At 43.0% G+C, this 27,989-nt stretch overlaps 1 protein-coding gene and 1 non-coding gene across 2 annotated transcripts in view; both read left to right on the top strand.

Annotated features, from left to right (window-relative positions):
- LOC148852004 (caffeic acid 3-O-methyltransferase-like) overlaps positions 1-27,989 on the top strand; it is a 41,082-nt gene that overhangs the window by 8,831 nt on the left and 4,262 nt on the right. The gene's annotated exons all lie outside the window — the stretch shown is intronic.
- Positions 6,115-6,221, top strand: LOC148852005 (small nucleolar RNA R71). Its single transcript, XR_016100031.1, has one exon. It is a non-coding gene; the product is annotated as a small nucleolar RNA R71 (small nucleolar RNA).

The raw sequence follows: 27,989 nt of genomic DNA, 5'->3' as shown, positions 1-27,989 counted from the left end.
GTGTCAAAAATGTCATTTTACTCTTTCATCTAAAAAGAATCATTAATAACTAATACAACTACAAACTAAACCTATAATAAATGTCTTAGTAATAGAGGCAAACTCTCACTAAACACATCAATTAAACTATTGGGGGGTCAATAACCCTAAAATGGGTTGACAATGTTGGAAGTGTTACAATCCATTATATGAGTGGCCGAACCATGCTTGATGAATGATCGAAATTTCAAAATTTTCCTAATTCTTCTATGAACCAAAATCCCTATGCTTTGAAAAACTGTATTTTTTAGGATCGGTCTTACACTAAATCAAACCAAATTTGAAACTAATCAAAGAGAGATGTTTATCTGATATGAATGCCAAAAATGCAAACCCTATGGTTGAATTTCACATCTAAATCAGTCGTAAAACCAGTCCCCTCTAAAGAATGCGCAATGTTATTCCTATAGCCAGTTCAACAACACAGTTTTCTATAAAACTGAGATCCAAATGCTTAGACCATACTGAGGATGATGGGCCTGATATCCCTTGATTTTTTATTGAAAGTTGGAGGAGAACTAATCTAAATCAGTCTCAAAAAGTTGATGTCGAACTAGGAAAAACTAAGAGACAAAAGGGTGCAAAGTGAACTAGAAATTGCAAAAATGTGAAGCTGTCTTGAATTGGTTCACCCCTCCTCTTTTATAATCTCTTATGGAGCTATCTACTAATCTAATTAGGAGATAATCCAGATTTAAATCAGATCTGGACTCTAATTAGAGATAATGCCTTATCTTCTTATAAGATTAGGTGCTCCATACCCAGATTTGCCCCTTGTCACATGACAAATTAAGCTATCATATGGCAGCTAAAATAATCATATTAATTATGGGCCTTAAGCCCATCATTTATAAGGCTCCTGACCCAAGGGTATTGCATGGTCAATTTAGGTTTGATTTATGTGGCGTGGGACCCATAATGACTTCACATAAATCCACATTTGTTCAACTCATCCTTTGTAAAAATGGTTGGCCGAATTCACTATTAAACATTGTGAACCCCAAAGCACATCACTATGGGCTTAATATGGGCCCAACATTTACACTTAAACGATCCATGAATCTAGCCATCCTATGGGAACCCAAGGATAATGGATTTAAGTAAAATAAATCCCATTAGGTAATCAACCCTTAATAGTCTCTTACACTTAATCTCTTACTCCATAATGATCAAACACTACTCGACATGAAATGAACTCTCCCTCAGCTGCAATGTATAATGTTACACTCTCTACTTAGATGGATCCTGTGAATTAAAACCATGTGCTTATTTGGTTCCATATATGTAGTAGTGCTTATTTGGGACACCATGTGGGCCCAACCTTTGAACCCAGGAGAGCGGTGCCTAACCCTTTCCCTCTCACATCCAAGTCTGACCCGGATTGGTTTAGTTGGTGCCTCAAGCTTCTAGAGTCACTGTTGAACTAAAATGATTTTGATACTATTCTCGGAGGTTTCATCACCTCAATTTCCTAATTTGATGGATGATGACCCCAAATTTAGCCCAAGTGAGCCATTTTCCCAATGCTCACATTATTTTTAATGATTGAAGTTTTGGAAGCAAAATTATTGTCCTATTCTATTTATTTATGAATATCATTTACATAGAATAGCGGTGTGTGTGAACAAGATTGTATCAGCCATAGTAATTAGTGTGATTATAATGTCCCCATGTTAAAATTCCTATGTGTGTGCTTACTTTCTTGTTTTTGTGTGTGCTCACTTTCTTGTTTATTGTTTTTTTTTTTTGTTTTTTTTTTCTCTTATCTAATAGCTTAAGCTTTTATGTTGAATGGTTATCTACCAAGGTATCAAAGCCTATTTGTAAGTGGTCTAATGTTCAATCTTTGTCACCGCATTATAATTAAATTTCAGTATAAGGTATAGGACTGCCCTTGTTCATGCTTCATGCTTCAAGCCCAATAAGTTTTCACATGATGGATTGTGTATAAGTTTTCACATGATGGATTGTGTTAGAGAATAAAAATCTAATTAGGGACCACATTAATGGGTTGTGCAGTTGCTTTAAATAGATACTGCAAATTGCACATGCTAGCATATCTGAAATTGATATACAAAGAGGGCCGATCATTTTTGGAATTGTGGGGAAGACATTGGATGTAAATCTGCATAAAGTTGTTTCCATGTGTATTTATATTTAAACGCATTTATAACTATTTATTTATTGACCAAGCCGAGCTAAGGAATGTAAATCTGCCATTCTTCAAAGCCCTCAAACAACCGAAGGACTTCCAATGGACTATGGAATGTGAACCCTTTCAAGAGATAAAGTGGTACCTAAGTTCACCGCCTCTCTTCACCAAGCCGAGCCCTGGGGATGAGCTATTGCTTTACTTCTCAGTCGGGGATGAAGTCGTCAGCTTAGTACTAGTCAAAGAGGAAGACCGGGTATAGAAGCCGATTTACTATACCAGTGGAGTCCTTGGTGGTGCAGAAACTCGGTACTCTAACTTGGAGAAAATAGCTTTGGCTTTGGTCACCTCGTCCAGAAAGCTCAGACCATACTTTTAGGCCCACACTATTCGAATGCTCACCAACAACTGCTTAGGTAAGTCCTCCAAAGGCTAGAAGCATATGGCCGCTTAATCATGGAGCGTGGAGTTCAGTGAGTTCAACATCGAGTATGCACCCTGGCCTGCAATCAAAGTTTAGTCCCTACCTAACTTCATTGTCGAATGCACGTTCACCACCAAGTATCCTGCCCCGCCGTTCTTTATATGGACCCTACACATGGACGATTCATCCAATCACCAAGGTAGTAGATCCAATCTTATTCTCCTTGGCCCGGATGACAAAGTGTTAGAGCATGCCCTCAGATTCGAGTTTAAAGCATCCAACAATGAGGTTGAGTATGAGGTTTTGATCACTGGGCTATGCCTCGCCCTATACCTGAGAGCTCAAAGAATAGAAGCCTTCAGTGACTCTCAATTGGTAGTCAACCAGATCCATAGACATATTTAGACGAGAATGTCCACGATGTTAAGTTACCTACAGAAGGTGCAGGAGCTCATCCACCGACTTGAGCACTTCAACATCCAGTAGATTCCTCGACCTGAGAAAATAAGAGCTGATGCACTATCCAAGTTGGCCAGCTCCCTAAGAACCAACCTTAGCAAATCAGGTCGGTTGGACACCCTGGCCTAGTCGAGCATCACATAGACAACTCTCCTCGTCCTCCCGGTACAGCACAACCCATCCTGGATGGACCCTATAACACAGTACCTTCGCAAAGGCACACTTCCAGAAGATTGGACAAAAGCAAAGAAACTCCAACACACATCAGACCAGTATTGCCTTATACAGGGTCAACTCTACCGCTGGTCACATACTCCCCCCTACTTGAAATGACTCTCCCTATCCGAGGTAGACTACGTCCTTAGGGAAATCCACAAAGCCATTTGTGGAGACCATCTTGGTGCACACACGCTAGCATACAAGGCACTCCGGCAAGGTTATTTCTAGCCGACGGTGAAACAGGATGTGGCCCAATTGGTTTGGAGATGCGACAGTTACTAACGACACTCCAATCTCCACCACAAGCCTGCAGTCCCCCTGAAGCCAATCACTAGCCCATAGTTGTTTGTGCAATGGGGGATGAACATTGTCGACCCCTTTCCCATTGTGATTGCTCAAAAGAAGTTCCTCCTCGTGGCGGTGGATTACTTTGCCAAATGAGTAGAAGTTGAAGCTCTAGCACGCATTACTGTGCATAATGCCTGAAACTTTTCTGGCAAAGTATTGTCTACTGATTCAATATTCCACACATCCTCATCACAGATAATGGGGCATAGTTCACTAATCGAAAGTTTGAAGCATCTGCTTTGACCTGAAGATCGACCATCAGACCACGATTGTACACTGACCCCAAAGCAAAGGGTAGACCAAGTTGACCAACCAAACCTTGTTGCACGGCCTGAAGACTCGACTAGACCAGGCCAAGGGGAGGTGGGCTAAGGAACCGTTGAGCATACTTTGGGCCATTCTCACAATAGCGTAATTTATATTGTGATTGGATAAACTAGGCACAACCCAATAAATAATATTTGAATTGAACATACATGGGTACCACTTAATTAGAAATGTCATAGAATTCCATCCTCAATTTTTCTTATAAATAAAACCCATGTAGTGCACGGGTCCCGACTAGTTAATACATAAGGTTAAGAGAAACAAAAGCACTACCCCATTCAAAGAATGAGAAGTTGTTGGTAGTCTTCTCTAAGAAGCTTTGCATTGTCATTTGGAATTGGATGCATCGAGGTATAGGTAAAAAAGTTCTGTTGATCAATACCTTTATTAGTGGAGCAGTTTGCAACACGGTTTCCTTCTTAGGCCCCGTTCACTTTTTACAGAATATCTATAATTTCAAGGCAAGATGGAATAGTACTTTTTTGAAAAAATTAAGTAATCATTTGCGAATTGCAAGATGGTGATGAAGGTGCATCTGTAGAATCTTTACAAACAAAATGGATTTGCAGGAGAGAAACTTCAAGAACAAACTTCTTAGAAAGATTCAACACAAAGAACAATCATATATGTTCTATAACTTTTACTCAGAAAGGAAGTTGTTTTATGAAGATTTTTTTCCAAATTCTCACCCATACTTTAGCATTCTTGTCAGGATTTTACACTTGGCTATGTAAATGTCAAAATAGCTTTCTCTTTTTCCTAATTGAGTTATAATTGTCATGTTGTCGAAGCCCTCAGGACTATTATGAATTAACGATTGGCCACATATATACCCATTTGCTGTTGATGCTGCTCTAGGAACTTTGGGAGCTTCTAGCATGGTTTTAGACTTTGAATACTGTGGAAAAGGACAATTATCCATTGTTATTCAATGGTTAGGTTTCTACTCTTCAAAAGAAAATAGGCTTATATCCCTTATTTTCTTTTTCAATTATTAGTTTGGTTTGATGGCATTCGTGTCAAAAATGTCATTTTACACTTTCATCTAAAAGAATCATTAATAACTAATACAATTACAAACTAAAACTATAATGGATATCTTAGTAATCGGGGCAAACTAAAGGGCAGGTCTCAGTAAACACATCAGTTAAAATATAAGGGGTGTCTTACAAAATGACCCTAAAATAGGTTGACAATAGTATTATTTGTTGAGTTTTCCCTCATAAGGAGGTTGAGTTTGTCATTTTCAACCCTATAGGATCCACGACTTCATAGCCTTGTAGGATGAATGCCATGCAGCCATGTGAGATTTATGACCTTGTAGCCCTATGGTATTTGCAACCTCACTATCTCATTAATCTTTTTGAATAGGTACCTCTATGGCTCCTCATATGATGGTTCTAACATCTCTGCCTTGTAGCTCCTCAAACCTCGGACCTCGGCCTCACATAGTATTTGGTCTTGTGGTTTTCTCTCTAACCTTGCAAGCCAGCCTCACCCTCCTGACCTTGTGTTCTTTGGGCCTTGATGATGGTGTCCCCATCACCTCGCATCTTTTAGTATTCTACAATGACCAAAACGGAACAAGTATTCTCGGTGCACTCCCACCTTAGACACCACATCTTCTGATACTTGGACCTTCAAATTCGCATCAGAGATCTAGTACACCATCTCGCTCTGCAGCCAGAGCCGTGAGAAGTACTATCGATTGACACGATCACAGAGAGATGCAGAGAGATGAGTCGTCACCTCTGCGTCGAATTCCGATGGGTTTCTTGATCTCTTCTTCAACATTGTCGTTCTACTACTCTGGCTGTCTGTACTGATGTGGCCTCCCCCACACAATTCACAATTAAGAGGCTGCACATGCATGGCAGCTATCTGCATTTCATCTATTTTTTTACTGAGTGCTCCTATTTGTGCAGCTAGTGCTGTATAAGTGTCAACATTATGCAAGCCTTGCTGCTTCCTAGTTTGAGTCCTTTCCGAATGCCATTGATAATTGTTGGCTGCCATTTCCTCAATAAGTGCATGGGCAACCTCAGGAGTTTTATTATTTATGGATCCTCCGGCTGCAGCATCTAATATGGTCTTATTTGAGTCAGTAAGACCATTATAGAAAGTCTGCACTTGCAGCCAAATGGGGAGGCCATGGTGAGGAACTCTCCTTAACAGCTCCTTGTATCGTTCCCATGACTCATATAAAGATTCCCCCTCTTGCTGGAAAAAAGTAGTGATGTCATTCCTCATTTTAGCAGTTTTAGAAGGGGGAAAATATTTAGAGAGAAAACGGCTGGCCATTTCGTCCCATGTGGCTATAGATCCTGCCGGTAATGAGTTCAACCAAGCTTTGGCTTTATCCTTCAAAGAAAATGGGAATAACCTCAGCCGAATGGCATCATCACTTACCCCATTGTGTTTGAAGGTGTCACAGATTTCCAAGAAGTTAGCAATATGGGCATTCGGATCCTCATGGGCCATACCACAAAACTGAACCGTATTTTGTATCATTTGGATTATGGCCGGTTTAATTTTGAAGTTATTGGCAGCAATAGTTGGCCTGATAATGCTGGAGACAGTCCCGGTGAGGGTAGGCTTGGCATAATCCATCATAGTTCTTTGTTCAGCCATTTCTTGTGCTTCTTGTCTGACTTGCTTAGCAGCTCTCAAACGGACACGGAGAGTCCGTTCAATCTCTGGGTCGTAAAGGATCTCTTCCAGTTCAGGTCTGCTTGTCATAAACTGTTAAAGTCAAAGCAATAAAAATGCCAATATTCACAAAAGAAAATAAATAACTAATCCTATCACACTGAAAATGTAAAGTGAAGTATTGGAATACAAAACCTACATCCTATCATGAATAAATGAAGCCGATTATACTAAAAGCAGATTTAAACCAATCATCTTATTCAAGGTTCCTTTATCTACATCCATCGATTGCAACATCTGAATTCAGACCCAATTTAGATCTGAGTTCAGATCTACAAGTCTTTGGTATTGTTAGTCTAGAGAAATTAATAAATAATAATTCAGATCTGAGCTGGTTATCTCATACACACTCATTGGTATACACTACAATATACATCCATTAAGGTTGGAATCAATTCTGTGATGCTTTAGGGCTGAAATCAGATCTGATCTAAAAAAAAAAAATTTAAAAGGATCTGAAATAAACTAAAACCAGTCCTGAGTTAGGCTTGGGTTAAAAACTCTACAATTGAAGCCCAAACCTGTATAGCTGATGCATATCAAACACTTGCTAAGACCTGAAAATTGGGTCTGCAATGTTTGGTATTGCAAGCTATTCGGCCCATACAACTTTTGTAGAAATCTGAAATCAGGTCTGCTAACTGTTGCACTATAGCAGCCCTGCTACAGATCTGAATGCTAAAAGAAATACTTGGAAAGTGCTAATTTTTCTTAAATATCTGAGGCATAACAATTATTCAATCCAAACATACACCTCCTTAGCTAATGTAGCTCGGTTACAAGTGGGTAAAGCCAAGAATTCAGTCCACCCAGAATTCATAGTATGCTCTGTATCAGTTCAGTCCTCACATCATATCAACTGCATTTCAGATTTGAATTTCTCTCATTCCTTGCTATCCATTCACCCTTGAGGCAGGTTGGATGTATCCTAGGGTGGATTGGGGTAGTGATGGCACCCAATTCACCTCAAACTTGCATCGGTTCAGATCTGAGTTCAGAGGAATTCAGATCTGAACTGAGCAGATCTGTAACAGCAGAATTCAGATCTGAACTCAAGTCTGAGTTTGGATCTGAATTCTCAATTGCCTTACCTTCAGTTATTGCTACCAAATTGTTTTTGGGGAATAGCAGAAGTGCCCTAGGGTGAATTGGGGTGGTGATGACACCCAATTCCCCTCAAAATTTCATCAGTTCAGGTCTGAGTTCAGAGGAACTCAGATCTGAACTGTTGCAGATCTGCAATAGCAGAATTCAGATCTGAACTCAGATCTGAGTTCTGATCCGAATTCTCAATTGCTCCTCTGGTTGTTCAAAAGATCTCCCCCATTTTTCTTTCATTTGTTTTTTTTTTTTTTTTTTTTTTTTTTTCTGTTTTTGTAACGAAAGAAAAGAATAATAAAATCTGAAACACAAGCAACTCTTTTCGGCTGAGGGCTGCAGATCTGAAATCTACTGATCTGAGTGCCGAATGCAACTCAGATCTGCAACACTCATGTTTATGTGAATTTTTTTTTCTTTTTCTTTATTCTTTTTGAAAGGAACAACACCAAGATTGAATAGTAATCAAATATGCCTTTATTAAAATGAAACTGAAACCAGAAAAAGAGAGTAATCTACTTAAGAAAGAAGAAACATAACTACATGAGTACAGCAGTTGCAGTCCAAGCTGAAATGAAAAAGTTAGCAAATTAACCCAACTATGAATGCAATGCTGAATGAGATCAGATTAAGAATGCTCAATGTTTCCTAATATTGCTTCTCTAAATCCCCGGCAACGGCGCCAAAAACTTGATGTGTGGCTCATTGTGACACTAGCAAGTGCACTAGCCGTTCAAGTAATAAAGTAGTGAGTGAAGTATCGTTCCCACGAGGATTTAGGAAACAATTACCAATACTAAATTGAACATTTCTTATCTGATCAACAAATAAATCAAAACTCTAATGAAAGCTAAGAAATCCTAAATTAAAATCTATCTAAATCATTGGTCCAATTGCCTTCAATTCAGGTTAGAAGAGTAAGCAGTAAATGTCAATCTCAGAATTCAGCAATCTATCAATTTGGATCATTCGAATGAATCATGATTGAGCCTTGGTTTGGTGAAACCCCAAGGTCATGAACAGCCTCTCTCAAGTGCATGTTCATCCTATGCATGAGTGACGGTTCTGCTATCTCTAGCAAGAATCTAATCCTCATGCATGCATTTCTTCAAACACTTCTAAGGCATCAATTCAAATCTGAATTGATCACCAACTGAATTGTGCAAGTTATCTCTAACCTTGCACTCAATTCAGTTCTTGAATAGTAGATCTGAATTCCTAGAGTCTCTCTCAAGCACTCTAGGAATTCCAAGCTGTAGATTAATTCGCCCAATCTGAAAATTGCAGATCTGAATTCTCTTTCAAGCAATTCAGATCTTGCAATCTCAGATCTGAGAATTCAGATCTGAGTTTTGAAGGTTAGTTGGCCGAATTAATCTACAATCACACCCTTATTCAAGAAACTTCAAATACAATGCATGACCATTTGAATGAATCAAAAAGAATTAGATTGCTGAACTGAAATTTTACAAGCTGAAATACATCAAGGAAGAATGGAAACAAGGAGAAAGAAGAAAGAACATATAACTAAGAAACTGAATTCAAATCAAAAGAGAATGAAACTACAAATGATTTATTACAGAAGATCTTTGAATCACAAACTCTCAATTCGAACTCACCTTCTTCTTCTAGCTTGCTTGTCTTGAACTTCCTTCAGCCCTTCTTCTTCTTCTTCCTTGCGCCTAGCCTTCTTCTCTTCTCTTCTCTCAAGGTGGCCGAACCTCTAAGAGTGGGAGAGCCTTCCTCTCAAGCAATTGAACAACTTTCTCCCCTCCTAGAGGCCTCCTTATATAGTTTTTCAAGGGGGCTCTTGCCCCTTCTTGAAGCCTCTAGAATGGGGTGTATTACACCCCTCATGAACCTTCTAGAGTGCTCCCTCCTTCTCTTCAAGAAACTCCTAGAAGTTGCCGCCCCTAGCTCCCTTTGGGCTGCTATTTGGGCTACAACTTAGCTTGCTTTTGAGCTCATGTGGGCTACACTCTAGGCTGTTATTTGGGCTAAAAATGGGCCTTCCTTGCTGGGCCGAATTCTCCTCATAGCTAGGCTTCTTCCCTTGGATTTTCCAAAGAGTTTCACTTGCTCTTCTTGGGCCGAATGAAATTCTCTTGCTCTCATGGCTGGGCCGGGCTGAACTTGATAAATTTTTGGGTTTTCTTTTCTTGCTTTTGCCTTCTTTTTGTTGATTTGGCTCCCCCTGAAATCTTTCTTGCAATCAAGCTAAAATACGGCAAAAATTTAATTAAACCATTATAAAATTTCATGCAAAAACCTCATAAAATATAGATAAATTGTAAGTTCATCAGCCGCCAACATATAGTTTTCTTCTTCTTTCTCTTCATTTGGGGTTTCAAAGTGATTACTGGTGATTAAAGCTGTTCAAGTCATGGCTGAGCTCGTCCTATGAGACACGTGGCCGCCCAGCTATCGCCCTGCCACATCATCCTACTCCAGCCACATCGGCCTAGCTTGACCGAGCTATACTATTACTATGGCCCCCCGTCTTATCCTTCTAGCCACGTCAACTACACGTCATGCGGATGAGCACAATTATAGATAAGGAGGAGTAAGGAAAGATGACTCTGCTAGGGAATGGGACTCTATCTCGAGTACCTTGGCGGTGATGTGTGGCTCATTGTGACACTAGCAAGTGCACTAGCCGTTCAAGTAATAAAGTAGTGAGTGAAGTATCGTTCCCACGAGGATTTAGGAAACAATTACCAATACTAAATTGAACATTTCTTATCTGATCAACAAATAAATCAAAACTCTAATGAAAGCTAAGAAATCCTAAATTAAAATCTATATAAATCATTGGTCCAATTGCCTTCAATTCAGGTTAGAAGAGTAAGCAGTAAATGTCAATCTCAGAATTCAGCAATCTATCAATTTGGATCATTCGAATGAATCATGATTGAGCCTTGGTTTGGTGAAACCCCAAGGTCATGAACAGCCTCTCTCAAGCGCATGTTTATCCTATGCATGAGTGACGGTTCTTCTATCTCTAGCAAGAATCTAATCCTCATGCATGCATTTCTTCAAACACTTCTAAGGCATCAATTCAAATCTGAATTGATCACCAACTGAATTGTGCAAGTTATCTCTAACCTTGCACTCAATTCAGTTCTTGAATAGTAGATCTGAATTCCTAGAGTCTCTCTCAAACACTCTAGGAATTCCAAGCTGTAGATTAATTCGCCCAATCTGAAAATTGCAGATCTGAATTCTCTTTCAAGCAATTCAGATCTTGCAATCTCAGATCTGAGAATTCAGATCTGAGTTTTGAAGGTTAGTTGGCCGAATTAATCTACAATCACACCCTTATTCAAGAAACTTCAAATACAATGCATGACCATTTGAATGAATCAAAAAGAATTAGATTGCTGAACTGAAATTTTACAAGCTGAAATACATCAAGGAAGAATGGAAACAAGGAGAAAGAAGAAAGAACATATAACTAAGAAACTGAATTCAAATCAAAAGAGAATGAAACTACAAATGATTTATTACAGAAGATCTTTGAATCACAAACTCTCAATTCGAACTCACCTTCTTCTTCTAGCTTGCTTGTCTTGAACTTCCTTCAGCCCTTCTTCTTCTTCTTCCTTGCGCCTAGCCTTCTTCTCTTCTCTTCTCTCAAGGTGGCCGAACCTCTAAGAGTGGGAGAGCCTTCCTCTCAAGCAATTGAACAACTTTCTCCCCTCCTAGAGGCCTCCTTATATAGTTTTTCAAGGGGGCTCTTGCCCCTTCTTGAAGCCTCTAGAATGGGGTGTATTACACCCCTCATGAACCTTCTAGAGTGCTCCCTCCTTCTCTTCAAGAAACTCCTAGAAGTTGCCGCCCCTAGCTCCCTTTGGGCTGCTATTTGGGCTACAACTTAGCTTGCTTTTGAGCTCATGTGGGCTACACTCTAGGCTGTTATTTGGGCTAAAAATGGGCCTTCCTTGCTGGGCCGAATTCTCCTCATAGCTAGGCTTCTTCCCTTGGATTTTCCAAAGAGTTTCACTTGCTCTTCTTGGGCCGAATGAAATTCTCTTGCTCTCATGGCTGGGCCGGGCTGAACTTGATAAATTTTTGGGTTTTCTTTTCTTGCTTTTGCCTTCTTTTTGTTGATTTGGCTCCCCCTGAAATCTTTCTTGCAATCAAGCTAAAATACGGCAAAAATTTAATTAAACCATTATAAAATTTCATGCAAAAACCTCATAAAATATAGATAAATTGTAAGTTCATCAGGCGGCTAACCTCACCCCGACAACCCCAAAAGCCCAATCCGGCCAGGATACAGATCTACGGTTATAAAAAGGCACTCCATCCTCATAGCTTGGCCTAACCACCCACCACCTCTTACTGACTTGAGTGTCGGAGTACTTACCCAAAGATAATTCCTCGGGCCTCTGATTTCTTTCCTGATCACAGGTCTTGAGGCACGGCCTCATCCTTGTAGCTCGGCCTCGCCCTTTCTGCAAGGATTATTTGGTTGCTCTCCTCAGTTTGTGCACCACCTCGGATTAAGCAGCATTAGATTGGCACTGTCTGTGGGAAAGTACAAAAAGCCACCCCGAAAATCTTTTCTTACTGCACAATCAAGAAAGCGACCAAGATGCCCAAGAACTAGTCCAAGCGTTCAACAGGCCGATCCCCATCTTGGGAGTCTCGCCACCACAGTTCTTCGCATCAAGAAATTCCACAGCCCCCAACTACGATTGATCCTGAGCAATTCTGAGTAATGCAAGAAAAAATTGACAAGATCTTCAAAATGATGGAGAACCTAGGACCTGTAACACCCTCTGGCAAGACATGCACGAAGGATGGTTCTCATCTCGAGGACCCTAAAGTGTGCCGAGCAGATACAACAAGAAGGTTGGCCCCCTCCATCCGTGAAGGACGGTGCAGTGCGCACCAAGAGGGAAAGGGCGATGCACACTGTGGCTCTGGACCAAAGGGATGACAAGATTCAAGAACTCTGCCAGCGCTTAGAGGAGTTAGAGCGCAGCTAGAGAAGCATGACAACAGTTGAAGATCGGTCAGTTCCACCACTCATGCCCATGGCTAAGGAGTCACCCTTCTCCCAGGAAATTGTTGACAAGGTACCTCCCACAGGATGTTGGGCACCCCCACTTGAGAAGTGCGATGGAAACACTGATCCCGCCGACCATATCGAAGCATTAAAGGCTCAGTTAATGTTGCACGGATCCTTCGAGGGCTTGATGTACAAAACCTTAGTGGCCACTCTCGCAGGTCCAACCCTAATTTGGTATTCCTCCTTGCCCCCACGTTGAATAGCGTCGTGGGAGCAACTGGAGACCCAGTTTCGTACTCAATTCCCAACGAGTCAAAAGCATTAGAAGACCTCAGCCAGCCTCATGCAGGTGTGATAGAGGAAAAATGAGTCCCTCAAGGATCCTGGCCAGATTCAATAAGGAAGCGCTATAGGTTAGGAACCTTAAACAGTCCATGGCTATCACCTTTATCTATCATGGCCTCCACCCATCCCCATTCAACTTTTCCATCCCCAAACACCCTACACAAACCCTGGCTACGCTGATGAGCCATGCATAGAAGTATATCATTGCAGATGAAGCACAGACACAACTACGGGCTGAGGAAGAGAGTCCCGACAAGAAGAGAAGATTATAAGAGGCAAGATCTCCGACCTGACCACAAACCACAGACACTCCTGCCAACCAATCAAAACTTCACACTACTCAATATGCCATGGTCTAAAGTGTTGAGGCAAATTCGTGACCGTAACTATGTTCGTTGGCCCGAGAAGATGAAAACGCAAAGCAACAAGAGGAATCGCGACAAATATTGCGAGTTCCATAGAGATCATGGCCACGACATGGAAACTTCTTCGACCTGCGCAACCACATTGAAGAACTAATCAGGCGTGGGTACCTAGGCGGATTCGTCAAGAGCAAGAACCCAACATAGGAAGAATAGCGTACGGAGGATGCTCGATCACCGCCTCGAGCTCCCCCTATTGGTGTCATCCACATCATATCAGGTGGAATCACTACAGGAGGGGAGAGTAGCTCGAGGCACAAGAAGTATGCACGACTGTGCGAGATTGACAATCGGGGCACAAGAAGAAGTGCGGCTAGATCATCACATTCACCGACGATGATCTCCGGGCGGTTCAGACCACACATGACGATGACTTGGTCTTCATGACCAAGGTGACCAACTTCGAGATAAGATGGGTCCTGGTTAACAAGGGTAGCTCTACTGATGTACTCTTCGAGGATGCGCTTGAGAAGCTCGGAATGGACAAAAAGTGCCTCACCCCCGTTGACACTCCCCTAATGGGCTTCTCTAGGGAGTCCCTCTTGCCCATTGGGAAAATAACTCTCCCCTTACTAATTGAAGATGGTGACGTTACTACGACGACCATGGTGGACTTCACTGTGGTTCATTGCCCCTCTTCGTACAATGCCATCCTTGGTAGGCTAGCCCTTAATGCTCTGCAATCTGCAGTCTCCACATTCCATCTTGATATGAAGTTCCCAATTGAATATGATATAGGGGTAGCATGTGGGGATCATAAAATTGCATGGAAGTTCTACCTGCTCTCCTACTGAGAACAATGACCGGTCACAGAAGGACAGAAGCCTATAACTTCCGAGATGAGGTGAGGACATGTCGTGGATAACCAGTCGAAGACCTCATCCAGGTACCGCTTAATGAAGGAAACCCCGAGAGGAGAGTCCAGGTCGGCTCTCTCTTAAATGACCACCTCTGGGAAGAGCTTGTATAGCTACTAAGAGACCACGCTGATGTATTTGCCTGACGACAGTAGATATGTCAGGGATTGACCCCGAAGTCATTACACACCGTTTGAACGCTGACCCCCACTACCGACCTGTCAAGTAGAGGAAGAGGAATTTCACAACAGAATGGTGGAAGGTGATTGCAGATGAAGTACAAAAGCTACTCAATGCCGGCTTCATTAGGGATGTCAAGTATCTCGACTAGCTGGCCAATGTAGTAATGGTGAAAAATCTAATAGGAAGTGGAGAATATGCATCGACTTCACTGACCTAAACAAACCCTACCCCAAATACAACTTTCCTTTAACAATGATCGACCAACTTGTTGATGCAACAACGACCTTGAACTCCTAAGCTTTATGGATGCCTTCTCAGGGTACAATCAGATCCAAATGCATCCCAATGATCAGGAGAAAATAGCCTTTATCATCAATCATGGTTTGTATTGCTACAAGGTCATGCCCTTTGGCCTCAAGAGCGCCAACGCAACTTACCAAAGGCTGGTGAATGAGGTGTTCAAAGATCTACTCTGTCGAAATGTAGAAGTGTAGATCGACAACATGCTAGTGAAGAGCAAGAAGGCCGAGCGGCACCTTGCCGACCTAAAGGAAGTCTTCAATACCCTCAAGAAGTATAAGATGAAGCTGAGCCTGACCAATTGTGCTTTCGGTGTCGGCTTAGGTGAATTCCTGGGGTTTATGGGGACACAAAGGGGGATTGAAGCAAACCTAGAGAAAATACAAGCCATCCTGGACATGCATTCTGCTCGAACCCACAAAGATACACAACGGCTCACCGATAGAATATTTGCCCTTAGCTGGTTCATATCCAAGTCTATGGACCGGTGTCTACCCTTCTTCAAAGCCCTCAAATGACCGAAGGACTTCCAATGGACCAAGGAATGTGAATAGTCCTTTCAAGAACTAAAGCAGTACCTAAGTTCGCTGCCTCTCTTCACCAAGCCGAGTCTAGGGGATGAGCTATTGCTTTACCTCTCAGCCGGGGATTAGGTCGTCAACTCAGTATTAGTCAAGGAGGAAGGTCGGGTATAGAAGCCGATTCACTATACCAGTAGAGTCCTTGGTGGCGCAAAAACCCGGTACTCTAACTTGGAGAAAATAGCTCTGGCTTTGGTCACCTCAGCAATAAAGCTCAGACCATACTTTCTGAGCCACACTATTTGAGTGCTCACTGACCAGCTGCTTAGGCTGGTCCTCCAAAGGCTGGAAGCATATGGCTGCTTGATCAAATGGAGAATGGAGTTTAGTGAGTTCGACATCGAGTATGCATCCCGGCCTGCGATCAAAACTCAGTCCCTAGCTGACTTCATTGCCAAATGCGCATTCACCATAGAGGATCCTACCCCGTCATCACAAATATGGACCCTACACATGGACGACTCATCCAATCAACAAGGCAACAAAGTCAATCTTATTCTCCTCCGCCCAGATGACACGATGTTATTGCATGCCCTCAGGTTCAAGTTTAAAGGATCCAACAATGAGGTTGAGTATGAGGTTATGATTGCCGGGCTACGCCTTGCCATAGACCTGGGAGCTCAGAGAATAGAAGCCTTCAGTGACTCTCAACTAGTTGTTAACCAGATCCATAGACAAATTGAGACGAGAACGTCCACGATGGCCAGCTCCCTAAGAACCGACCTTGGAAAATAAGCATGGTTGGACACCGTGGCCCAGTCGACCATCACGTAGATAACTCTCCTCGTCCTCCTGGTACAACATGACCCATTCTGGGTGGACCCTATAACACAGTACCTCAGCAAAGGCACACTTCCAAAAGATTGGACAGAATTTTTTCTGTGGCTCTCTCCTACTTGAAATGGCTCTCCCTATTCGAGGCAGACTGCGTCCTCAAGGAGATCCATGAAGGCATTTGTGGAGACCATCCTAGCGCATGCACGCTGGCACACAAGGCACTTCGATAAGGTTATTTCTATCCGACGATGAAACTGGATGCAACTCAATTGGTTTGGAGATGCAATAGTTGCCAGCGACACTCCAATGTCCACCACAAGCCTGTAGTTCCTCTAAAGCCAATTACCAGCCAGTGGTCGTTCGTGCAATGGGGGATGAACAACCTCGGCCCCTTTCCCACTGTGATTTCTCAGAAGAAGTTCCTTTTGGTGGCGGTGGATCACTTCACTAAATCGGTAGAAGCCGAAGCTCTAGCACGCATTACTGCGCATAATGCCTAAAATTTTTTCTGGCTATGTATTGTCTGTCAATTCAGTATTCAATGGATCTTCATCACAGATAACAAGACACAGTTCACTGGCCAAAAGTTTGAAGCCCTCTACTTCGACCTAAAGATCGACCCTCGGGCCACGGCTGTACACCAACCCCAGAGCAATGGGCAAACCGAGTTAACCAGCCGATCCTTGTTGCACGACCTGAAGACTTGGCTAGACCAAGCCAAGGGGAGGTGGGTTGAGGAACTGCCGAGCATACTTTGGGAATACAAGACTACTCTGCGGGCAACCACTGGTGAGACCCACTTTAGTTTGACCTATGGGGCCGCGGTTTTGGTTCCTGTAGAGATAGGTTCTCCAACCCTCTAGACCAAGCTCTTAGATGGAGACCAGAACAATGAGGACCTCCGCGTAGAGTGAGACCTAATTGAGGAAGCCTGGGTCTGAGCATATGTTAGGATGGTAGCACAACAGCAGAGGATGGCGACCTCATCCTCTACAAAGTCATAGTACCCGCACCCGGAGAAGGAAAACTTGGACCAAATTGGAAAGGGCTGTATAGAGTCACCAAGGTCCTGGGCCCAGGCACCTACAGGCTTGAAGACCAAGATGGCAGACCAATATTGAGGAGTTGGAACTCGGGAAATCTCAGGATGTACTACTAGTGGATTTGCAAGTAATAAAAGTTTCCTACCTTTTAAGCTACAGCTCTGACCCCAAGGCGCACACACTACACATACACATGCTGAGCCGCACCTCCAAATGAGTTGACTCCGGTTGTCCCTGAACGGCTGAGCCCATTATGCCTAGCTCAGTAGTGTATCACCAACTAAGCTACCCGACTCAGCTGACAACAGATGAGCCTAAATGTGGAGGAAGAATACCCCTACCCACCAAGGCCTGAGGGCGGTTGAGAAACTCCGCACTTCCTCCAGCTTAACGTTCGAGCTACCTGGGAAACGGCTAGCCCTAGAAGGGCCCCAAAGGCTCCTATGACCGGAAACTAAGCGCCCCTTGGTTGAGAACTCGAGAAATGAAAGATCTCGGGCAACTCCACCTCGGTTGGCACAAGAGCGGGGATGCTGAGGCATAACCTGGTTGGCTATGCCTCGGCCAACTACACCTCGGTTGCGACAAGACTGGGGATGCCAAGGCATAACCCAGCCAGCTATGCCTCGGGCAACTACTTCTCAGTCGACACACAACTGGGGATGCTGAGTTGTTGCTCGGCTAGCTATGCCTCGACCAACAAACTAAAATCACAGGAGTACAAAGAGGTTACCCAAGGCACAACCTACCCCAGCTAACAGAAAATGGTACAATAAGGCCAATAGAAAATTGTATAATAAGATGTTGAGGCATAACCCAGCCCAACACACAATAGCCCGGCTTGACTTGCTTCGACTAGGGAAAGAAAAAGGCACTAGGATAGCAACATATGGGTAGACAAAAGAAACACTAAATATTCAACTCAAAATCCTTCATTACATCGCTTAAGGCTTGGCATACCGAGCCCCAAAAAAACTCAAAACAACAGAAAAAAGAGAGAGAAGGAAGCCGCTCAATCCTCGGTGGTAGAGTCAGCAACACAATTAACAACTTCGACCTCAACATCAGCTCCCTCGGCGGATCCTTGCGAAGAATCCAAATCCAAAGCACCCCAGCCCTATGACTCATCGGCCAACTCTAGATGGCGATGAAGGATCATTCGACAAAAGAGGTTGAACCTAGCTACAAAGGAAGCTTTGGTGTATTCCTCCATTTGCAACTGCATCTCTTCTGATGCCTTGTACTGGATGGCTACCTCGTCAGTATCCTCCTGCCTCAACCTATCTCACTTTGCCTTAAGCTCAGCAATCTCTCGCTTCAGGTCCCAGACAAGGCTGGTCTGCCTGGCCAACTATACCTTTAGCTCGGCAACCTCCCTCTTAAGAGCGATCTCTCCCCAACAGCCTGCAGCTCGGCCAACTGGGCCTTCTGCCATAGATACTCAGACTGTTCCTATTTGTATGATGACTTGAGGTCCCGAAGATAATCAACCGGCACGATCGCTGCACAAGCATTTTGCAAACGAGCACGATAAGTATAACAAGAAAGAGAACGAAACACAAGGAATAAGAAAAGGAGACTTACCTATGCCACAAACCATAGCAGCGCACACTCCAGTTCTCCGCTGCCAACTCCAATTGATTCCCAAGCTATTGACATTATCATGATTCCTCACAATAACTGCTTGGGAACCCTAGACATCTCCAGATTGTCATCTAAACGAACTGACCACCTTGGCACGTGCAGACCCAAGCTACTACCTACCTTAGTTAGCAACGTGCCTATGGGATGACGAACCCCTTCAGGGTCGACCACGACAACGTCGTCCTCCTCAACCTCCCGCTGTCAGACTCTCTGTTGCCGACAAGCCCCCCTATTCACAAAATGTTGCCATTCTCCTGTCTTGGATTGAGCTTCCGATTGAACACCGGCTTGCTCCTATCTTTGTTGAAGTGCCTTCATCCGGTGAACAATCTCTTCCTCGCTAACCATACTTATACCTACAACACAGGATACCCAATGTAAGTAAAAGGCAAGCAAGATAAATTTAACTCGATGAATGAATAGTAAAGGAAACAGACCAGCCACCCTCTCCATCCTCCCAACGAGCATCAACATCTTCGAGGATGTGTATGCGATAACGTCGATTTCATGAATCTTTCTCAGGGCTGACCTCTCCTCCTAAGTGAGCATTAACCATTGCGGCTCTAGTAGAGTCATCCTTGACTCACGCAACTGTGTAGGAAAAGGAGGACCCTTTGGAATGCGCACGAAGAAGAGCGACTCCTTCTAGTTTTTCATCGAGGAAGGGGCCCCAACTAACGACCGAATATTCCACCGAGTGGAGAAGTTATAGTACCCCTGCTGATGGTGTTTCAGCTGGAGAATAAAGTTCACCATCACCAGGGTCAGCTCAACATCATAGACAGCACAGTAGGACATAAGTCCAAGAAGGAATCTAAATGAGTTTGGCATCAGCTACATTGGCAACACCCTGTACCAATTTAGCACCTCGACGAACCCCTCGCTCAACGGGATCCTCAGCCTAGCCTCCAAACTATGCTCATAAAGACATAGTTCACTGAGCTGTGGGAATGGTGTACGTAGCTCGGATCCGAGCCATATCCCCGGGCGCCAAGACGTAGGGCGTGGTGCCAAACCGACAACTTGACTGTAGAGAAAGCTCTGCTTCCATCTCGGAGAGACCAGCCTCAGCCTCCTCAACTTTGGCAGCCACAAAATCTCTCAGCTCAGGCTCGTAGTTCGAGCCGTGAGAAAATCTGGAATCGGAACTACTAAAGGACCCAAAAGAGGAAGAGGACTGATGAGATGAAAAGGACATACCGGGCAATTCACAAGATCTGAGGAGCGACGGCCACCAAGTGATCTGCCGTGTTAGTTGTCGAGCTATCCACTGTGTTCCCTTTTATAACCATCAAGGGCACAGACCGAGACAAGATCAACGGTGCAGATGAAGCACCTCTAACAATGCTATAGAAGACCAATCGACGCGACCAATAACGTATGACGGGAAGCCTCGAAAACTGATGTGGCATCCTCCACAGGCAGTAGTTACGCCTATTAATTGCACCGGTTCAACTACACTACTGGTCCAACCTTTGCTGCGGAGACCGTAGTACTGGTCCAACCTTCGAAGCAAACCCTCAACTAGGCCACTCAAGTCCTCGGATAGGCTGCTTATGGCTACAGGGCCATGCAGTAGTCTGGTCGAGGACTCCCCTCCTCGACAGTAGAACTGGGGGAGTGGTTTGGGAACCAAAACTTCGGTTCTCATTTTAGTTTTGCAGTCGACGAGCGAAAGACATCTCGACAACGACTGACATGGCATTGACGAATCATGACGACTTTAGTTTCACAGCTCGGAAACCCTGAAGGAACCTGTCTTCACAACCCGGCACCCCGTGGCCGAACATCACAACCTCAGTTCTAGAGTTCGGCCTCCAAAGTCAGCAAAAGGCCTTTCCTCAGCATACGGCCGAGCTAAGCCTCGATTTCGAAAGGTCGGCACATCAAAGCTGAGCATGACACAAACCCCAATTCCGAAATACGGATCCAACTCCAAATCTCGATGCACCATGGTCGAGCATCACCAAGGCACCAAAGCTTGACTTCCACTTGGAACCAGAGTCGTTCCTCGGCCCCAACAGGACAGACTCGGAAGTTCAGTTTGAAACTTTGGCCCTTCGCCAAGCTACACAACCGCACAACATTTTGGGGAGTGGTTCGAATTCCGAAGTCAGAGCTTTTAGAGTTTTGCAGCCAACGATGGGAAGATTCCTCGACCATTCCCCATATTGCCTGGTTCTCAAGATTGCGACAATCATCGGGGAACACCAAAAGGGCCAGATGCCCATCTAGACATCAACTTGAATGGTCGAGGTAAGGGATACGGATCTTTAGATATTAAAAGGCACTCCATGCTCGAGGTAAGGGATCCTACTTCTGAGACCAGTACTGCTACTTAGCTTGGCCTGACCACCCACCACTTCTTACTAACTTGAGCGTCAGAGTACTTACCCAAGGATAACTCATCGGGCCTCTGATTTCTTTCTTGATCACAGGTCTTGAAGCACAGCCTCATCCTTGTAGCTCGGTCTCGCCCTGTCAACAAGGACTACCTGGTTGCTCTCCTCAATTCGTACACCACCTCGGTTTGAGCAGCATCAAAATCCATACTCACTGTATACCAGAACTAGAAAGAAAGTTGCACAGTTAGAATAAAGATAATCTCACTCATGGCTCACAATCTCACAATTTATGAACTATATTATGGCTCGTCCATGATGCTAATGACATGTAATGTGAATGCGTGATGGGAATTGTAGTTTGATGGCAACCACTACCAGCCATTAGGTAGGCTTCTACCTAAACTTTTGTTTCTTTTTTTCTTTGTTACCAACGAAAATATCTTCTTCTTTTTCTTTGGTTAATAGAATTTCACTCCACAAGCAAGAAAACAACAGAGCAAAGATGAGAAACACCAAAAAAAAAAATTAATTACTAGTACTACTAACTACTTTGGCTCAGTTTGGAAAGAGTACAAATACAATTTTGTTGTGTAAATATATACCAAATAATGCAAAATACAACATTTTGTACTCTACATGTATATTTGTATCTGTACTCTTTTCAAGCTGAGCTTTAGGCTGCTTTTGGTTGCAACACAAAATTGTTTGCATTAGTATAAAAATGCATGGGAGTGCAAATGAAAATAATGCATATTTTGATTTCATTTTGTTTTGCGCTTTACTTTATTCTGCTTCACATCTTATTTTACTTTATTTGAACTACAATTAAAGAAAATAAGGTAAAATTTGGCACAAAAATAAATCAGAATTTTCAACCAAATCATTTGCACTGCTATAACTTTGCATCAATACAAATTTATTTGCCTTGCAACCAAACACAACCTTAAAACAGAAATAAAATTAATCAACTAAAACAATTTATGAAATAGGACAAAGGGCATACGTCCAACCACTCAAATTGAAGAGACCAAACTCATCGGCCGACTCCAGATGGCGGCGAAGGATCATTCGACAAAAGAGGTTGATCCTAGCCGCAAAGGAAGCTTTGGTGTATTCGTCCATCTGTAGTTGCATCTCCTCTAACACCTTGTACTGGTTGATTGCCTCCTTAGTAGCCTCTTGCCTCAACCTGTCTTTCTCTGCCTTAAGCTTGGCGATTTCTCACTTCAGCTCCTGGACGAGGCGGGCCTACTTGGCCAACTATACCTTTAGCTTGGCAACCTCCCTCTCAAGAGTGGCCGATCTCTCCCTAGCAGCCAATAGCTCGGCCAACTGGGCCTTCTGCCATAGATACATAGAGTGTTACCATTCGTACGATGATTGGAGGTCTCTAAGATGACCAACTAGCGTGATCGCCACACAAGCATTTTGTAGACGAACATGATAAGTATACTAAGAAAGAGAATGAAACACAAGGAATAAGAAGAGGAGACCTAGGCCATAGACCATAGTAGTGCACACTCTAGTGCTCCGTTGCCAGCCTCGATTGGTTCCCAAGCTATTGACATTGTCATGATTCCCCGCAATAACTACTCGGGAACCCCAGGCATCTCCACATTATCATCCAAACCAGCCGACCACCTCGGCATGTGTAGACCCAAGCTACTGCCTACCTTAGTTATTGATGTGCCTATGGGACGACGAACCCCTATAGGGTCAACCACGACAATGTTGTCCTCCTCAACCTCCTATTGTTGGACTCTCTATTGCCGAAGAGCCCCCTGTTCACGGAATGTGGCTGTTCTCCTATCTTGGGGCAAGCTATTGGTTGCACATCAGCTTGCTCCTATCTTTGTCGAAGTGCCTTCATTCAGTGAACAATCTATTCCTCGCTAACCATACTTGTACCTACAACACAAGATACCCAATGTAAGTAAAAGGAAGATAAGATAAATTTAACTCGATGGACGAATAGTAAAGGAAACAGACTAGCCACCCTCTCCTCAGCCTAACGAGCATCAACATTTCGAGGATGTGTATGCGATAACGTCAATTTCTTGAATCATGTTGAGGGCCAACTTCTCCTCCCAAGTGAGTGCTGGCCATTGGGGGTGCAGCAGAGTCGTCCTCAGCTCCCGCAGCTTGGCAGGAAAAGGGGGACCCTTGGGAATGCACACTAAGAAGAACAACTCTTTCCAGTGCTTCACGGAGGAAGAGGCCAAACTAATGACCAAATGTTCCACCGAGTGGAGAAGTAATAGTACCCCTGCTGGTGGTGTTTCAGCTGGAGCATAAAGTTCACCATCCCGAAGGTCATATCGACATCACAGACAACATAGTAGGACATAAGTCCGAGCAGGAACCTAAAGGAGTTTGGCATCAGCTGCACTGACAACACCTTGTATCAGTTTAGCACATCGACGAACCCTTTGCTCAATAGGAACCACAACCCAACCTCCAAACTGTGCTCATAAACGCATAGTTCACCGGGATGAGGATCAATGGCCATCTCCCCGGGAAGTGGACACCTCATTTGGTATTCCATGGGAATAGAATATGTAGCTCGGATCCGAGCCATATCCCTTGGTGCCAAGACGCAGGGCATGGTTCCAAATCTTGGTGCACCTTGGCCGAGCATCACCACGACACCAAAGCTCGACTTCCATTTGGAACCAAAGTTGTTCCTTGGCCCCAATACGATGAACTCGGATGCTTAGTTTGACACTTTGGCCCTCCGCCAAGCTACACAACTGTGCAACATTTTAGGGAATGGTTCGGATTCCAAAGTTAGAGCTTTTAGAGTTATGCAGCCAACAATGGAAAGATTCCTCGACCATTCCCTATATTGCCTGGTTCTCAAGATTGCGACCTTCACCGAAGAACACCAAAAGGTCCAGAAGCCCATCTAGACATCAACTTGAAGTTCTTCAGTCAAAGAACGAATTGGACTACTTAATTCCTCAACTTCAAAACTAGGGGAGTGGTGTTCGGGTCCTGGCTGAACTGGTCCTGTGAGACACGTGGCCGCCTAACTATCGCCCTGCCACATCATCCTAGCTTGGCCATGTTGGCCTAGCTATACTATTATTGTGGCCCTCGTTTTATCCTTCCATCCATGTCAACTACACGTCATGCGGATGAGCACAATTATGGATAAGGAGGAGTAAGGAAAGATGACTCCACTAGGGAATGGGACTCTATCCCGAGTACCTCCAGCCAGGATACGGATCTTTGGGCATAAAAAAGTACTCCATGCTCGAGGTAAGGGATCCTACTTTTGGGACCAGCACTACTACTTTGGTTGGACCAACATCCTCATAGCTCGGCCCGATCACCTACCACATCTTACTAACTTGAGCGTTAGATTACTTACTTGGAGATAATTCCTTGGGCCTCTGACTTCTTTCTTGATCACAGGTCTTAAAGCGTAGCCTTGTCTTTGTAGCTCGGCCTCACCCTATCAACAAGGACTACCTGGTTCTTCTCCTTAGTTCATACACCACTTCGGATTGAGCAACTTTAAAAGCCATACTCACTGTGGACCAGAACTAGAAAGAAAGCTGCACAGTTAGAATAAAGATAATCTCTCTCTCACAGCTCACAATCTCATAATTTATAAAATATATAGAGGCTCGTCCAAGATGCTAATGACATATGAATGCGTGATGTGAAATGTAGTTTGATGACAACCACTACCGGCCATTAGGTAGGATTCTACCTAAACTTTTGTTTCTTTTTTTCTTTGTTACCAATGAAAATATCTTCTTTTTTTTCTTTGGTTAAAAAAATTTCACTCCACAAGCAAGAAAACAACAGAGTAAAGACGAGAAACCCCTAAAAAAGAAATTACTTACCAATACTACTAACTACTTTGGCTCAGTTCGAAAAGAGTACAAATACAATTGTGTAGTGTAAATACATACAAAATAGAAGATTTTGTACCCTACATGTATATTTGTGTTTGTACTCTTTTCAAACTGAGCTTTAGGCTGCTTTTGGTTGGAACACAAAATTGTTTGCATTAGTATAAAAATGCATAGGAGTGCAAATAAAATTAATGAATATTTTGATTTAATTTTGTTTTGCGCTTTACTTTATTCTATTTCACATCTTATTTTACTTTATTTGAACTACAATCAAAGAAAATAAGGTAAAATTTGGCACAAAAATAAATCAAAATTTTCACCCAAATCATTTGCACTGCTATAACTTTGCATCAATACAAATTTATATTGCAACCAAACACAACCTTAGCAACAGAAATAAAATTAATCAACTAAAACAATTTATGAAATAGGACAAAGGGCATGCGTCTAACCACTCATCTGAAGAGACCAAACCCCACTCGGCAAGGAGATGAGAAAGCCTATTCAAGTCTCGTTTAACAATCACAAAACCAATCCATGAATTTTGATAATTGGCTACCACGTTTATGATTCCAGCTGTGGTCAGAAACTTTTTAGATATCATATCTTTTCCATATCATAGTTTTATAGAACAGATAAATTTCTTCGTTTGATAAATCCCCTTTTAATGAAGGTCAAAGGAAGTGAAAAGGTAAGATGTAATTTTGAGTTCCATCCTGCCTATATTATTACGTTGATTCAACATGCTCATTTTAATGAAGGTCAAAGGAAGTGAAAAGGTAAGATGTAAGCCTATTAGATAAGAAAAAAATAATCAAAACAATAAACAAGAAAGTGAGCACACATAAGATTTTTAACGTGGAAAACTTATAAAAACTTAATGGAAAAAAACGCAGGACACTAGTCTCTAGAAAACTTACACTCTCTTTAAAACGGGGGATTACAATCTTTCTGGATTCTACCAAAGGATAATAATGACAAGAAGATGAGCTCTGCATCTATTTTACAGAGGATGACCTTGTTGTTCACACATCACACTAATTACTATGGCTAATACAAGAAGGTGTAATCTACGACACGGAGAGGCTTTTTCAATTCTCAGGCGTTGGGGATCATTGCTCCGATCGACCAACATCAGCGGTAAACAGTGGTGCCTGAAGACCTTCACCTATTTTAATGGAAAACAGAGGTCCTAAACGACGTCGTAGAAGGCATCGCAAAAGAAGGAAGAGGATCCTCCAATGTTCCAACCGGCGGATGGGAAGGGGTTGTATCCTCAACCGCTGGTATCCTAGATAGCCCATCACCATCAACCCTCCCAACCGTTCCTCTATATGTCTTCTTCCAGCATAAGTCACCAGTGATGGTGGGCAACTCAAATTTTGAATCGTTGCTTCATCCCAGTGAACAAGCATGCATTGAGAGGTCAAGTGGGCCCATCATCTTATGCCCAAGCCCAGACAGAATCCTATCTTTTAAAGGGCCTCTTAGTTCAGGTTATTCAGATGTGGCCCATAAGAGGCTTAATGGCTTGCACTCGTCATTAGGCCCAAGTCCATGTGTCAGTGATGCAAGGAGGTTGGTTCCACTATGCACCGTGTGGAGCAGATTCAAGCCCATTCTTAGGCCCGCAAAAAGTGAGGCTTTTTCCTGATCTTCCCCTATGTCAAATGAAAGTCCTAAGTGTCAATCACAACTAAATCCTTTGGAGGAAAATCCTACTCTTTCTTTGGATTTGATGGGTGGATCCCCAGCATCCGGGAGAGGCAATAGTCAGGTTGAGAAGTTTATGTGCCTCTGAAATTTGCTTGGGGTGTCATTAGATGAATTGCAAGACGTCCAGGTTCGTGAGTGGTTCAAGGCAAAAGGTTTCAACATGACCGAACTAATTCAACCAATCACAGTAGACAGCTCTGTTGCAGAAGATGAGATTGAATCCTTGAACTATAGCTCGGATTAGTCATCCGATAGTTTGGATTACCTCCCAGGTAGCAGAAAGTCAAGATACTTGGATTTGTTCTATGATGTAAAGGTTACAAATCTATCTAGTGGCTTGAAAGGTAATAGGAGTGTGAGAAGTGTAAGAGGATGAGGTAGAGGAAGATTTGCAGCCTTTTCTTAGATCTGCTGGGGAAGCACGGTTTCCAGCCTTAATCTCAGTCTAGATTTTCTAGGTCGTGTTTCAGTTGGTTAACCGTTGATTTTGGTCAGCAATCTGCTGAACCGGATGGTTAACCGTTTGAACCATTCGAATGGTTTTAATCGTTTCCCAATTTTTAAAATTACTTTTATTTTTTGTCAGAACGGGCCGGCTGTTCGAATCGAATGGTCAGAAAACCATGCTCACCAGTATGAATCTTCTTAAGTTCCCCTTGCTTGACTTCCTAAGCATCACAGATTTATAGATATCTAATATTAATATGCTTGAACCTAGCTAGAATGGAAAATAGAGTTATTACTCAGATGGATGACACTCTAACTGTCTGAGTGAAAAACATATTTTTCTTGCTTTAGTCTAAATTCCTACTGGGATCTCTTTATCCATATGGGTCTTTGCTTGTCTTAGTGATGGCAATGAATCGGTTTCAATGGTGGACAAGGCAATCCACTTTTGAAGCTTTGACTACCACAAGACTGCTTCCATATGAAAAAGTAATAAAATATCTAGATGTGGATTTCCATGAATCCAAATCATATTTGCATTTATGTAGCCATCCAGCAATTACCATTTTTCAATACATAAATAAACTTTGGATATTCCTTAAAGGCATCTGAGTATCAAATTCATAGCTGCCCAATGTTTCTTGCCTAGAATTTATTTGACCAATCACAAA

Source organism: Nelumbo lutea, chromosome 5 (assembly GCF_056320005.1).
Source record: "Nelumbo lutea isolate HS-2025 chromosome 5, American lotus-T2T, whole genome shotgun sequence".
NCBI lineage: Eukaryota > Viridiplantae > Streptophyta > Magnoliopsida > Proteales > Nelumbonaceae > Nelumbo > Nelumbo lutea.
This window is presented reverse-complemented; position numbering and strand designations above follow the sequence as displayed.